Source organism: Aristolochia californica, unplaced genomic scaffold (assembly GCF_029961685.1).
Source record: "Aristolochia californica isolate CCGP_79_NKW_82.1479 unplaced genomic scaffold, dmAriCali1.0.hap1 SCAF_16, whole genome shotgun sequence".
Taxonomy (NCBI): Eukaryota; Viridiplantae; Streptophyta; class Magnoliopsida; order Piperales; family Aristolochiaceae; genus Aristolochia; species Aristolochia californica.
This window is the reverse complement of record NW_027181837.1, coordinates 17,956,943-17,971,867: the sequence shown is the minus strand read 5'-3', so window position 1 is coordinate 17,971,867 and position 14,925 is coordinate 17,956,943. Positions and strand designations below refer to the sequence as shown.

The window sequence follows — 14,925 nt, the reverse complement described above, 5'->3', positions numbered from 1 at the left end:
AAACATATTAATTAAATAAATTTATTATCAATCTTACATTATTATTTCATAGTTCTTATTTATATTGATTAAAAATTTTACGACTATTATTATTACTTAATCATACCATGTAATTATGAATTTAATTTATTGTATCAAAATTTAAAATCATACTATATATAATTCAGAATTCATTTTTATCAAAATAATAATTTAAATCTTATGAAAAAATATTATATTTTTGAGGATGGGGTAGAAGTAGTAGGTTGGTGCCGTCAATTGTCATGAAGCTTCAACAGACATAAATCAGTTTCCCGTCTGTTCTTGTATCGGTAGGCAAAACATAGACGAAGAAGATACGGAAGATATTGCTATTTATTTGTGCGGACATTTCGAATGAACCATGTTGGAAGATGAGGTGGAGCGGCTTTGCAGATTTTTTTTGTAGTGCCAAGTTAACCTCAATTACCAGGATAATGATGAGTTGATGAGCTGCGGATTGATGGATCCATAGCGTCGAGATCAGGGCATTCGCATTTTTAGGTACTGACTTTTCTTGTCTAGCAACTAATTTACTTCGGCGGAGAATTTTTGTTTACCTGTAAGACTTATTTGTCACTGCAGAAGACAGGAAAATATGAATATTGGCGAGGACGATCGTGCTGAGAATATTATTCTAAATCACGATTTTGCAGGAGGACTTGACCCATGGAAACCCAACTGTTGTGATGCGTATGTGGTTTCTGGGCAGTCTTCCAACCTTAACGGAGTAAAAGCTAATACCGGAACGAATTTTGCTGTTACTTCAAATCGCAGACAATGCTGGCAGGGGCTGGAACAAGATATCACGAGCAGAATTTCCCCAGCAGCTACTTACACAGTCTCAGCCTATGTCAGAGTTTGGGCTGCTTCTCTTGATGTTCCTTTGAATGTCCAAGCAACGCTAAGACTTGAGTACGCAGATGCAGCAACAGCCTATTTATTTGTTGGGAGGTAAGTTTATTTCTTGCTCTCTTTCACTATTCACGTACATTAATAGCCATCCATTTGGACTACACGGGATCTAATCGGAACCCCTGTTTTATAATCTAACTGGAAACTAATAAATTGTTTATGGAATTGAGACGATTTTATTTTTTCTAGTACATTGACATCAAAGGACAGTTGGAAGAAATTGGATGGCAGATTTTCACTGGAAAAAATGCCCAAAAGTGTAATGTTTTATTTGGAAGGGCCATCTCCAGGCATAGATCTTCTCATTGATTCTGTTGTTGTTGCCTCTTCATCGAGTCGTAGGGAGGGGAAGGTAAGATTTTTTTTTTTTTGTATTATATTTATTTTAACGCCTTGTTTTGTTCCTTTAGTTCCTTTTGCTTGTTTCTCCGGAATTGATTACCATTTACATCCTATGTTTGGTTTCTTCATTCTATTGCTTTCTTTTTCGTCTTTACCTCAAAGGAAACATGCAGAACTCTTCCTCTTGAAGGAGATGAAAATATCTTGCTGAACCCACGTTTTGAAACTGGCCTTGCTAACTGGTCTGGACGTGGTTGCGGGACTGCCCTGCATGATTGCATCGGTGATGGGAAAGTTACCCCATTACATGGGAAATTCTTTGCTTCTGCAACCAAGCGAACTCAAGAGTGGAATGGAATTCAGCAGGAAATCACGGGCAGGGTAAAGCAAAATGTTGCATATGAGGTTAGAGCTGTGTTAAGGATATGGGGGGGGGATCTCTAGTACTGCTAATGTAGAAGTGACTTTATGGGTTCAGAAACAGAATCAATGCGAAGAATATATAAGAGTTGCCAAGTGAGTCTGTCTTCTTTTCTGCATTTTATTTTACTGTATTGCATTTGATCTTCTTATTTCTTCAATTTTCTGACAGTCAAGCTATCTTTTTCAAAGTGTCTTTGAAATGTAGATAATATCTGATATAATTTTTAAAAGAATATTCAGTTGAGAGTTTAACCTCTTATGTATAATATTAAACAGTAATAACCTTTACTTATTAATTAATTTCTTGAGTAACATCATAGTTGCACACAACATGATTAAAATTCTCTAGATTGTTTCTTAAGAAGTGCTTGTTGATGTACTAGTATATTACAGTTCAAGATAAATAACAGTTATTTTAATGCTCATGCCTTACTTGGCTCTGTTTCTTTGTGATATCGTACAATTTAGTTATCAGTTCTCTCTCTCTCTCTCTCTCTCTCTCTCTCTCTCTCTCTCTCTCTCTCTCTCTCTCTCTCTCTCTCTCGCATTTACAGACTACAGTGGTGGGTTGTGGAAGCAAATTAAGTTAGAGCAATCCAGTCCAGTGATCAAACTTTGCATATTTCCTTAAAAAAAAAAGGAACTTTACATATTTACTTTACAGCAGTGTTAACTTATATGTCGTAAACAAAGAAGTGACAGGAAAGGAGAGTCCATGTTAAGGGGTCCTCGTTAGTTTTTTGAGTTCTCAAATGAAGTTTTATCTTTGTTAAGTTGGGTCCAAGGCCCTATCCCAAAATGACTAGTCAATTTAGAAAACCTCTTTACCAACTAATAAACTCAAGATCTTTGTACTCACTAATCTATGTAGGACTATTCCTTAACAATCTTAATTAGGAAACGGTCCAATCTTTCATTGTAAATAAATTATAGAAGGGGTTCAAAAAATTACTCTAGACTGTTCTATTCTCTTACTCTCAAATGTCTTGGAATTAGAGAGTGATTTCCGAGAAGAAGGAAAGAAGAAGGAAGAAAGAGAAGGAGAAAATGAAGAAGAAGAAGAAAATAAAGTAGAAAAAGGAGAAGAAGAAAACTTCTTTCCGTGTAAAATATGGTTTGGTTGCTCCTTTGGTACTGATTTGTTCCCAGATTGAAGGACCTGCTCTTGCATTTGTTACAGTGTGCTCTGCAGATTGATTGGTGAATCAATCCTACTGTTACCTCTGATTTAATTTACATCAAAAGAACTCGTCAGAAACCCTATGGGTAATTGAAAATCCAATCCTTCTCTTTTTTGTGCGGTTCTAGTTGGAGGAATTATAAAATATTTCTCTACTTATCTCCCTAACAAAGAAATCACCTACTCTTCTGCTCTTCATATCCCTGTGTGAGGGTTTGGATTTGCTGAAACAAAAAATGCATACACCACTGAAACTGCCAGGGGGTGTGCTCTGTAAGGAAATGATGTGGCAATGAGTCCTGTGGGCTGTTGGGTGATTCACTGTTGCTAAATTAGCAGCGCTAAGTCTTTAGTATTGCTGGGCCTACAGTTTCTGCGCATCTACTTGTTTTTTGAGTTTATATATTCACTTTTTTTTTAAATGAATATATACTCACTGTTGAGTGCATACTTAATTTAGGACAAGAATATCTCATTTAATTGCTATATACTCAATTTAGCTAGCATCACTGGATTCATTTTTAGCGATATTGGATTCAGATCTAATGGCTCTGGATTATATTTGGTGATGCTGAATATTTATCCAGCAGTGCTGGATTCTTTTCACTCAAGTCATTGCCTTATGAGGCACATGCCTATTGGCAGTTTCAGCGGTGCGCACTTATTTTGTTTCATCTAATCCAAATCTCCCCTATCAGAGGTGTTAAGTTGGGTCCAAGGCCCATCCCAAAATGACTAGCTACCTTAGGAAACTTCTTTCTCAACTAATAAACTCAAGATATTTGTACTCATTAATCCATGTGGGACTATTCCTTAACACTCCCCCTCACATGTAGACCCTCTTTTTGTGGTTCTACAAGTGGATAATTTAAGAGTAGGCAATTTAGGTGTAGGCCCTCTTTTGTGGCTCTACAAGTAGATAGTTTAGGTGTAGGCCCTCTTTTGTGGCTCTACAAGTAAATAGTTTAGGTGCAGGCCCACATATGAGTACCTGCTCTGATACCATGTTAAGTTGGGTCCAAGGCCCATTCCAAAATGACTAGCCACATTAGGAAACCTTTTTCTCAACTAATAAACTCAAGATATTTGTACTCACTAATCCATGTGGGACTATTCCTTAACAAGAGGTATTACTGAATTATTCTCACCTCGTCCTTCACCTGAATTTTCTATCACTCTTTCTTTCATCTTGTTTTTCTTCTTCTTGGAGAGTTAACAGTTGACTTCCATTCTTTTTTTTTACCTATGTCTCTCCTTTTACTTGGTCCAGATTTTATAAAATTTGTTTTGGGAAAAGCACATGGAACTATTGGCATCTAACCAGTTTGGTAGACTCTCTCTTCCTCATTGGTTGGAAGGATTTTTTAGTTGGATCCGGCGTGCAAGCTAGCTCTTAATTGTGTTGGTTTGAAGTTTGAAATCCTGTTTTTATCTTTGCTTATCTATCGTGTGATCACATTTTTGCTTCATACCTGTTTTGATTTAGAAATAAGATTATTGGATTTATAAGTTGGTGTTTTGTGAGCTGCACTCTTTGTTATGCTTGAACTTAGTTCCAAGGCTTTTGATGCAATCTTTGTTCCACTTACTTTTGTTGTGTTTTTGGCTTGTATCTTCCACTTATTCACTTCTACTTGTTTCCCATACTATCTCAAAATTGTGCAGTGGACTCTCTTATTTGATAAGGTCATTTACTACTTTTTGTTTTTGAAGTCTTTTGTTTCTATTCAAACTTTCTAAATACTTTGTGTGGTTTGAACTTTGTCTTGGGAAAATTTTCTTGTGCATTGAGAATTGTGTGTGTCAATCCCATTGTTTGAGTTCCTTAAGTTGATTTTCTTGTTCGAGTATATATGGGTGATTTCGTCCTTGAACACTTATCTTTGCCCTTAAGTGGGTTTTCAATTGTTGTCCTTTAGGTTTCCATCCACTTGGACTACCTAGAAAATGCTAAAGATTGTGAGAACCTACTTAAGGGAAAATATGAGTCCCTCTATTTAGGACTGTGGGAGTCCTTGTTTGTTTTAGTATTTATTCATTGGATACATAAGATGGGTTTCTATTCAAAGGGAGATGGAGTAAATTTTTTTTAGCAATTTCTGAAGTTTGTATTATGGTCAAGCCAGGAATCATTGCATCTACTCCTCAGCTTGAGGGAAAGAAAATATAAGCGTGCGAATGCTAAGTGCAAGCTCAATGGTCGAAGACCCAGAAACCACAAATTTTTTAAGTCATATAGACCATAATTTCTTGAAGACCAATTTTTTTGTGCTTAAAAAGGGATTGAGGGAAATTTTGTAACAAACTGAAACTATATGCTATAGTTTGAGGGGGAGTGTTATAAGGTATAATGTAGAGTTTATTTAGTTTTGCTTATTTTCTAAGAAAGTCATTTCTTGGAGAAAGTAGTTTCATAGGGTTTATAGGAAGCAAGGACATGGATGAAATTATAAATGTTATTTAAGTTATAAATAGGAGACAACATAAACCCTAACATCTCCCATTCTTTTTCTCCTACAAATATAACATGTTATTTGTTTTTTTTTTTTTTTTTTGTCAGTTTGTTATGGGTGATGTTCTAGGTTTAGGTTAAAAGAGAAGAGTGAAGAGAAACAAGGGGGAGAGGATAGTGGAAGTTGCCTCACAAAAGAATGTGCAGCAATTATGGGTTGAGTTCGACCCCTATGTTCTCTTTATATTAAGTGAAATATTACAAAAAAGACAAGTACATTCCTCTCTCTCTAATATAATGAGTACAAGATATTTGTGCAACATATTTGTAAGAGAGAAAACTTAAAAGTACAGAAACCAGTACATATCCATCAGACCGGGTATAGGGCTAGGAAGCCTGACAATTCCAATTACCCAATACAAGAGCACTTAAATGATCGTATGTGGATCATAAATCCACTCACACCATCAACCAGGAGGTTGTGGCACGCAAGTAGTGAAGAAGAAGACTATAGAGACTCTGAACAGAAAAAAAAAATTGAGTCTTTCTTGATGAAGGGATTTGCATGATGAAGACATCTGAAGCCACACAATTGTTAGAGCTGCTAGAATCTAGCAGATTACAGGTCTGTTATCCATTTCATCCCAATGCAATCATTTCCTTAGGCCTCCAAGTGAACAATTGCTCCTTTGTTTGGAACTTAATTGGGCCTCCAAAAAGAATGACATTTTCTAAGGACCGCTGCACCCAGGAAAATACTCGTGATGAGATTCAAAAGTGAGGGTATCTCATTATTGATTCACTTGCAAGTTATGTGGATTAGTTGAAGAAACAACAGATTGTTTAAAATAATCATTCTCCCATCAAAATAAATCCAGTCCCGGGGCTGTAAAATGTCATTTGTCTTGGTTACCCTGAAAACCAAAAAGGATATGCGTTATTCCTCTTCTATGAAGAAAACGTTTATTTCAACAAATGCCACATTTTTTGAAGATTAACCCTTCTAATCTAGTAGTTCTCCTCCTAGTTTTCAGTCTTCTATAGGGATGCCAAGACCTTGTTCCACCAAACCAACACTTTTCACATGATGAACAACTTCCTTCTTCAGCTCTTGAGACCTTCTCTCCCACTATTGATGGCTCACTTGTGGAGTCCTATGATGTTCCTGAGGTTTCTTGTCCTCCATCTTCTCCTATTATGTTTGGCCTACCTTATGACACTAGACCCATTGCTGTATGTAAGAAATCCCACTCTAGTACTTCCAGACAACCTTCTTTTGCTCACTCTCTTGCTAATCATTTATCCACTCACATATTGCTCACGAGTGGTGTCACTTTTTTGGTAGCTTTGTCATCCTCATCTATTTCTATCACTAATGAAGAGGTCTCAAATGATCCAAGGTGGAAAACTGCCATGGATGAGGAGATGCAAGCCATGTACAACAAACATGGGAGTTATCATCTCTTCCTCCTATAAAAAAAACAATGGGTACTCGATGGATTTTTACCCTAAAATATAATCCTGATGAAACGATTGCTTGGTTCAAAGCAAGGTTAGTGGCAAAAGGCTATGTCCAATTATATGACATTGACTATGGTGAAAAATTTTCTCTAGTGGCCAAGCTGAATTGGGTAAGAGTTCTTATTTCTTTTGTTGCTAATTTTAAGTGGACTATTTTACAACTAGATATTAAAAATGCTTTTTTCAATGGTGATTTATCTGAGAAGGTTTATATGGTTCAACCACCTAATTATGTGGTTGAGGGGGAGAAAGTATGTCTTCTTAATAAGGCAATTAATGGGCTGAAACAATCACCTCGTACTTGGTTTGATAAATTTACTAAGGCAGTTTTTAGACTCGGTTTTACAAGATGTGAGAGTGATGCTTCGGTTTTCTAAAAAAAAACTTGCACAATGTATGATTCTTATGGCTGTTTATGTAGGTGATATTATCATAATAGGTAGTAACACTGTGCAAGTTAAGAAGAATTGGAATAATGTGTGTCAAACCAAAGACTTGGCCTACTGAAGTATTTTTTTGGTATAAAAGTTCTCTAATTTTGTTTGAAAGAAAGTACGTTCTTGATTTAATGAAAGAAACTAGAATGCTTGGTTGTAAGCCAATTGATACACCTATTGAACAAAATGTTAAATTATGTGCTGAATCTGGAAATAATGTGGATGTTGGCATATTTCAACATTTGGTTGGAAAACTTATCTATCTCATAGTTACAAAACTATTTTTTTCTGTTAATGTTATCGGTCAATTTATACATCAACCTCGATAGTCTCATTTGTTGGCATTAGAAAGAATCCTTCGATATTCAAAGAAAAATCCACATCAAGGATTATTATATAAACATAATGGGCATACTAATATTGAACTATTTGCTGAAAAATATTCAAATTATGAAGTGGCATAGCTTGTAATTACTAAGTGTTTTAGAACTCTTTATTCACTATCATGTAGAAGGGTATTTTTATCCCTCTTGAACCAAACATATCATTATAAATAAGAGTCATTAGAGAGCGCTCAAGGAACAATTCAAGCTTCACTCCTTTGCCCTAATTTTCTCCTTTTCTCTCACACATTTAACCTCTTCTCTTCTTCTTCTTCCCTTCAACCTAAACACTTTAAGCATGGAACCCTAGGATCGGATGCATTGATGGAGATCTTTGTGTATTTGAAATTAAAGATTTATGTGAATCACTTATGTATCATGGCAGCACAAATTAGGTATATTAAGCATATTAAGGTCTTGCAATAGCATGTTTGAGAAAATAACTAAGGGGAGTGTTTCTTGCCACTGCGTTGTCGTTGGTAATTCTTTTCCAATTGTAATTTGAGGGTGATTCTTCCTTGTATTTGTTTCAAGCAATAAAGTCAATAGAGAAGGAGAACAAGCCTGTAAAGATCTTACTAGGGCCTAAAAACCTGCTTTAATACCATGTGGAATAACTATTTAGGGTTAGAATAAGAGAGAAGAGAGAATAGAAGCAAGGGAGAGGAGAGTAGAAGTTGCCACACAAAAGAATTAGGAGTCGAGTTTGATCCCTTTGCCCTCTTTATATTAACTTGAGTGAAATAGTACAAATAGACAATTATACCCTCTATCTCCGTAACATAATGAGTACAACATATTTCTAATAGATCAAATATAAACTAAGTGCAAAAACAACTGCATAACATACCTATGAGAGGAGAGGATAATCAGTAATCTATCATAACAGGGATTGACTAAAAGACCTTTATATTACAATATGTAACAACTACTTGACATGGTGTTACTATTTAGAGAAAGTAAGAAAAATAATGAGAGCAATCTAAAGCTTCTTATCTGGTTCACTTATATTTGCTTGTTTGAGCTGGGCTCCATGTTATTTCCTCCTTGCTTCAGTTAGAGTTATGAATAAGTGTGTCAATGTTGATGAAGTTGCTTCAAGAATCTTTTTCAAGAATTATTTTTGGTGAGACAAAATGCAGAAAAAGTCATGTCATTGTAATGTGTCATCTAAAGTCAGCTTGCATATGTATTTAGCAAGACTTCAGCGTTAGCTTCAGTTTCATCAATTTGTGGCAAGCTACGTGTTCAATTATAGCATGTTGGGCATCTACGAACTTATATGTAAAAGTGTCATAATATCTGTTGTAAACAAAGAAGTAACATGGGATGAGGGTCCACGTAAAATGGACTCCATTCTTAGTGTCTTGAGTTCTCAATTGGAGTTTTATTTAAATTAGGAAATATTGTAATCTTTTATTTTGTAAGTAAATAGCAAAGTGGGTTGAGAAAATTACTCTTAACCATTCTCTTTTTTGTCTCTTGGATTTCTGATCCTACACTAGAATATGCAGTCTTGTTCATCCTTAAGTTTGTCTTACTTATTTTTGCCACACATCTAGTTAAACTTTATTAGCTCTATTGTATTTATCTTTACAAAACATTACTTCATCACCAACAATGTGAAGTTGTTAGAAGTGGGTATTAGTCCCATATTGGAGAATTGCTTAGGCATCTCTTGGCTTAAAAGGTTGAACAACAAACCTTCTAAGTGATTAGTCATTTTGGGATGTAATTGTAGTCAATCTTAACATGGTATTAGAGCAGGTGCTTGAATGTGGACCTCTACCCAAACTGTCCATTTGTCACAAAGTGTGCCCGCATATAAAGGAGAGTGTTAAAGAATAGTCCCAAATAGATCAATGAGTAGAAAAATTTTAGGTTTATTAGTTGAGAAAGAGGGTTCTTAACTTGACTAGTCATTTTGGGATGGACGTAAGGGGAAGTGTTAGTGAGAATAGTCTAACCTAGGTAAGTGTGTGAGGGAGTGTTGTTTTTTAAGTGAGTGGTCATTTTGGGATGGAATTGGTTTCAATCTTAACATGGTATGAGAAGAGAAATCTTGGAGTAACTATGTCACACTTTTGTCTTTCTCAATCTATTAGAGGAATAAGAAGAAGATAGTATAGGGCATACTCTCTTGGGCTTGCACAAAGAAAAGTTTTCCTGAGACAAAGTTCAAACCACACTAAGAATTTAAAAGTCCGAACAAAAACAAAGAGTTCCGAAACAAAAATATAAGGATTGGTTTAGAAAGTAAGAGAATGCATACAATATGAGATTGAAAAGGGAGATAGGTGGAATCGAATAGTAAAAAAATATAAAGAACTCATGGAAGATATATTGACATAAGTGCAATGAATTTGAGCTCACAACATAGATGTACCAAAATTAACCATCAAAATCAACCACAATTGAGACCAACAATTTGAATTTGGCCAGAATATTAGCCACCCACTATTTTAATTAGAAAATAAAAAATAAAAATTGACTACCTAAGTTACCACATAAATGACTAGAATATTGATTGAAACTTAAACACCAAACTAGGATTAAGGAGAGAAAAACACCAAAAGATACCCAACTCCCATGGGCCACCACTCAAACCAGGCTCTTCTGAATGCAACATTTGATGTTGGCCAACACTTGGAAAATCCAGCTCGTGCAGGTGATGGCTTTGGATCACTTATCTCTGATCCATTAGGTGCAAAATCTTGAGAATTCTGCTATTGGCTACACCCTTATCAGGCCAGTCCTTGAGGATCAAACACAATTACTCTTGATCTTGGGTCCCTTGTAACCTTGAAATTTCTGAAATTGGGAGGTGGTGATGTAGTTTTAGGCCTAGGAGCTTGGTCGAAGTTGGTAGATTTTGAAGCATGTATATGGTGGCATTAGGCAATCTCCTATGGATTGAGTGATGAGCAGTAGACAGGTGAGTTTGGTGCCGAAGATGTCAGCAATGCCAGACTGAAGACAGAAACGCAAGGATGTCTCTTTACCCCCTGCAATTCTCAATTCGCTCTCCTTCGCAAGTATGAACTGCCACTAAGTAGCAGCATAAGCCATCGAGCCTCTAGCCTCTTGCTTCTGTAATCTGATGAACAAAATGAGAAGCAAACACTGGCTCCTCAAACTGAGCAGAGGGAGATGGGCTCAGTTCTCGGAATCTTTCCTCTTTCAAATTGTCACTCAGGGATGTCTATTGAAGAAGAAGCATCTTCACTAGAATCGGCAATCTTCTACATAGATGGTGGATGTCTGGTTGCACAGGAGTTGGTGGCATACTGAAATACCCAGAAATTGGGTAAGAGATCAGATAGAGTTCACCAAACTGATTAGATTGGACAGGTTTAGAGCCACAGAGGAACTTCAACAAAGATATTGGGACAGAGCAGGGGATGGTTTGCCTTCAAATCTATCACTTTGTCTACAAGATGAGTCTTTCCTTGATTACCCTTAAGGACCAACAGATCCTGAAATTCTTTAGTTAAGATCCCGATGAGCAGTTCATTCATCATTCTTCTCTGCCGATTGACCCAATTCGGAATTCCAGCATGACATCCACTCTACTATGCCGAATCTGACTTGCTTCTTACTCTTAATGGAGCACACATACATGGAAGAGACTGAAACAAGGATTTTTGTGAAAAAGAAAGGGGCTTCAAATATGGGTTTTGGGATGAGAGACAATCCAGTTTTTCTCACCAGAACGAGCCGTCGAGTAGGGAACCATTGATGAAGGAATAACTAAAAATCTAAAAATGAATGACTTGCAAAAACCTATAAAGATTAACTTTCTACAAAGACAAAGAAAAAGTTTTGCCATAGTCTCTGTGAGTTATAGCTTACAGGCCCTGCTCTTATACTATATTGGAGTTTGTAGGAGAAAAAGAGATGGGAAGTGTTTACAAACCCTTCTTCCTTATTTATAATTAAAACACTTCAAAATTACATCCATGTCCCTGTTCTCATTGAGCCCTTAGAAATGACTTTCCACAAGAAATGACATTCCTAGAAAACAAAGTAAACTAAATAAACACTAATTATACCTTTCAACAAAGCTCTTAGAAGCTCAGATGCACACCAGTACGTGGGGTAGAGATAACGGCCTTTGGGAACTGAAGGTAGCTCTAGCGTAGTTTGCACCCTGTTTATGTTGTCCATATCTTGGATTTGTCCATATGTGTAAGCCTGGATGTGAGGGAGTGTTGTTAGGAATAATTTCACTTAGATATTGTGCAAAATTGTTGGTTTATAAGGTTGAGCAAAAAATAAGGCTCTTAAGTGGTTATTACTTTTTAGAGGGAACGGGTTCAATCTTTATTAAAACTAAGATTCATTGTTAATATTTTGTTTGTGTGGCAAACAACATACCAGAGTCTGTCAGCATTTACTTTTTTTTTTTTTTTTTAATCTCTAATCAGCAGTTGCTTTGTTTAGTAGAAGTACCAAAAATGAAGGGCTTAGAGTTGATCCTTGGTGTAAGCCAAGATCAGTAGAGAACACACTATTTTCCTGCGAAGATCTGGACATGCCGGGCAATTACATTTTACTGCCTGACACCTATTATAATATTTTACTCCTCCAAAGCTATTATAATATTTCAATCAGTAAATGAATTGTAATATGCACAAACTTTTATGTTTTTCTAAATTTCTTACTCTGATAAGTCAGTGTTTTGTCTTTAACATTTTTACTTTGGTTAAAAGAAAGTGCACTGAAATAAGAACCTTTTGACCAGTCATATGGCTGATACAAGTACGCTTATACAGCTTGCAAGCCTCAGACAAGGAGTGGGTGCAAGTGCAGGGAAGGTTCCTTCTGTGCGGGGCCGTTTCGAGAGTAATGATTTATGTTGAAGGCCCTCCTCCGGGTACTGACCTTCTTTTAAACCATATGGTAATAAAACGTGCTGCAAAAATAATTTCTTCACCGCCTCCTGTAATTAAGGTTAGTAGCTTGTAAATTTTCTCTCAATCTAAAGTCAGTGAAGTTTGATGTCTTAGATAGTTAACTTGAGAATCGTATCAGTTTTAAAATAACCACTTTTTCTTTGCAGAATGTTGACTTTGGAGTCAATGTGATTCAGAACAGCAGTCTTCAGGATGGCCTGAAAGGGTGGTTTCCTCTTGGCCCATGTACTCTTAGTGTTGCCATGGGTTCACCTTGTGTGCTTCCCTCAAAGGCAATTGAATCTCTTGAGTTCCATGAAACTTTAAGTGGGCACTACATATCAGTGACAAATCGCACCGAAAATTGGATGGGTCCAGCTCAGATGATTACTGATAAAATAAATTTATACTTGACATACCAAGTGTCTGCATGGGTCCGGATTGGTACAAGAATTAGTGGTCTACAGCATGTAAATGTCGCACTTGATGTCGATAGCAAATGGATCAATGGAGGCTCATTTAGAATTGAGAAGAAACCAGCCAAAGTCATGGTTTATGTTCAAGGTCCTTCACCGGGTGTTGATTTAATGGTGGCAGGACTCCAAATATTTCCTGTTGACCGGAAGGCTAGATTCAAGCATCTCAAACAGAAGACTGACAAGGTACTTTTTTATTTTTCTGAATATTTGGTTCAAATACCCTATTGTTCATGAGATTTGAATCCCCAGACCTTGCTTTAAGAAAGCCCCTAATGTGGCCACCATTGAGCTAGAGGTGGGGTTGGCTGGATGAACCAGTGGAATCCAGAACAGTTGCTGCGTGCTATTGGCAAATTTTACCTCGTTTGCTATTGTTATATTTACCTTCAGACTCCTATCTAAAACTTTATTGGTATTTGTCTTAGGTAAGAAAGCGAGATGTAATAATAAAGTTCTTGGGATTGGATGGAAGCATTGCGCCTGGTGCTTTTGTGAAGGTCCAACAAAACCAAAACAGCTTCCCCTTTGGTTCTTGTATCTGTCGGAGAGCCATAGATAATGAAAAGTTCATCAACTTTTTTGTGGAGAATTTCAATTGGGCAGTAATGGAAAATGAGTTGAAGTGGTCTTCCACTGAGCCTCAACAAGGTAAAGTTAACTATCAAGGCGTTGATGAACTCTTGGATTTCTGTAAGAGCCATAAATTAAAAGTAAGAGGTCACTGTATATTTTGGGAAGTTGAAGACACAGTCCAGTCATGGGTCCGCTCATTGAGTGAAAATGATCTGAAGGTTGCCATAGAAAACCGTCTCATAGGCCTACTCTCTAGGTACAAAGAAAAATTTCAGCATTATGATGTGAACAATGAGATGCTTCATGGGTCTTTTTATCAGGATAAATTAGGGAAAGAAATAAGAGTTTATATGTTCAAGACTGCTCATAAACTGGATCCCAGCGCCATTCTCTTTGTGAACGATTATCATGTGGAAGACGGATGTGATAATAAATCTTCCCCTGAGAAGTATATTGAGCATGTTCTTGATTTGCAGGAGCAGGGTGCACCAGTTGGTGGGATAGGACTACAGGGGCATGTCCATAGTCCTATCGGATCTATTGTTTGTTCTGCTTTGGATAAAATAGCTATTCTTGGTCTTCCAGTTTGGTTCACTGAATTGGATGTGTCATCTACAAATGAGCATGTTAGAGCTGATGACTTGGAAGTGATGCTTCGCGAGGCCTTTGCGCACCCAGCTGTTGAAGGAATTATGCTTTGGGGATTCTGGGAATTACTTATGAGCCGAGATAATGCACACCTACTTGAGGCAGATGGAAGTATTAACGAAGCTGGTAAGAGATATTTAGCACTAAGAGAAGAGTGGTTATCACATTCTCATGGGCAAATAAATGATAAAAAAGAGTTCGAGTTTAGAGGGTTTTACGGAACATATGACGTAGAAGTGGTAGCCCCAACTAAGACAGTCTCTCAGAAGTTTGTTGTTGAGGAAGGAGACGGCCAATTGGTTCTGTACATAAATTTATAGTGACTCGAACGAGAGGGCCATTTGGTCTTTCAGTTCTGTTGATTCTCCTAGTCTTTGTTGTTAAATGTGATGTGGAGAAGCCAAAGCACCCTTGGTGTTGCTTTTGTTATCTTCTCCCTATATGGGAGAGACTAATATCATAAAACTGCTTCTCTTTATGTAAGTTACCTTTACCCGTATCTGTTCTATTTATGTGTAAACAAGGATAACCGAATCATTCCAGTTAGAAACTTCCGAGTTGCTCACAGCTCTATGCTCCAGAGATCGAGTGAGTCAACTTATCCCACAAGTTCTTCCTTATCAAGGACACGAGGAAGGGCAAGAATCAAGAGAAACCTC

At 36.9% G+C, this 14,925-nt stretch overlaps 1 pseudogene; it reads left to right on the top strand.

Moving 5' to 3' along the window:
- The first annotated feature begins 289 nt into the window (after positions 1-289).
- LOC137953871 (endo-1,4-beta-xylanase 1-like) lies at positions 290-14,744 on the top strand (annotated as a pseudogene).
- Positions 14,745-14,925: the final 181 nt, after the last annotated feature.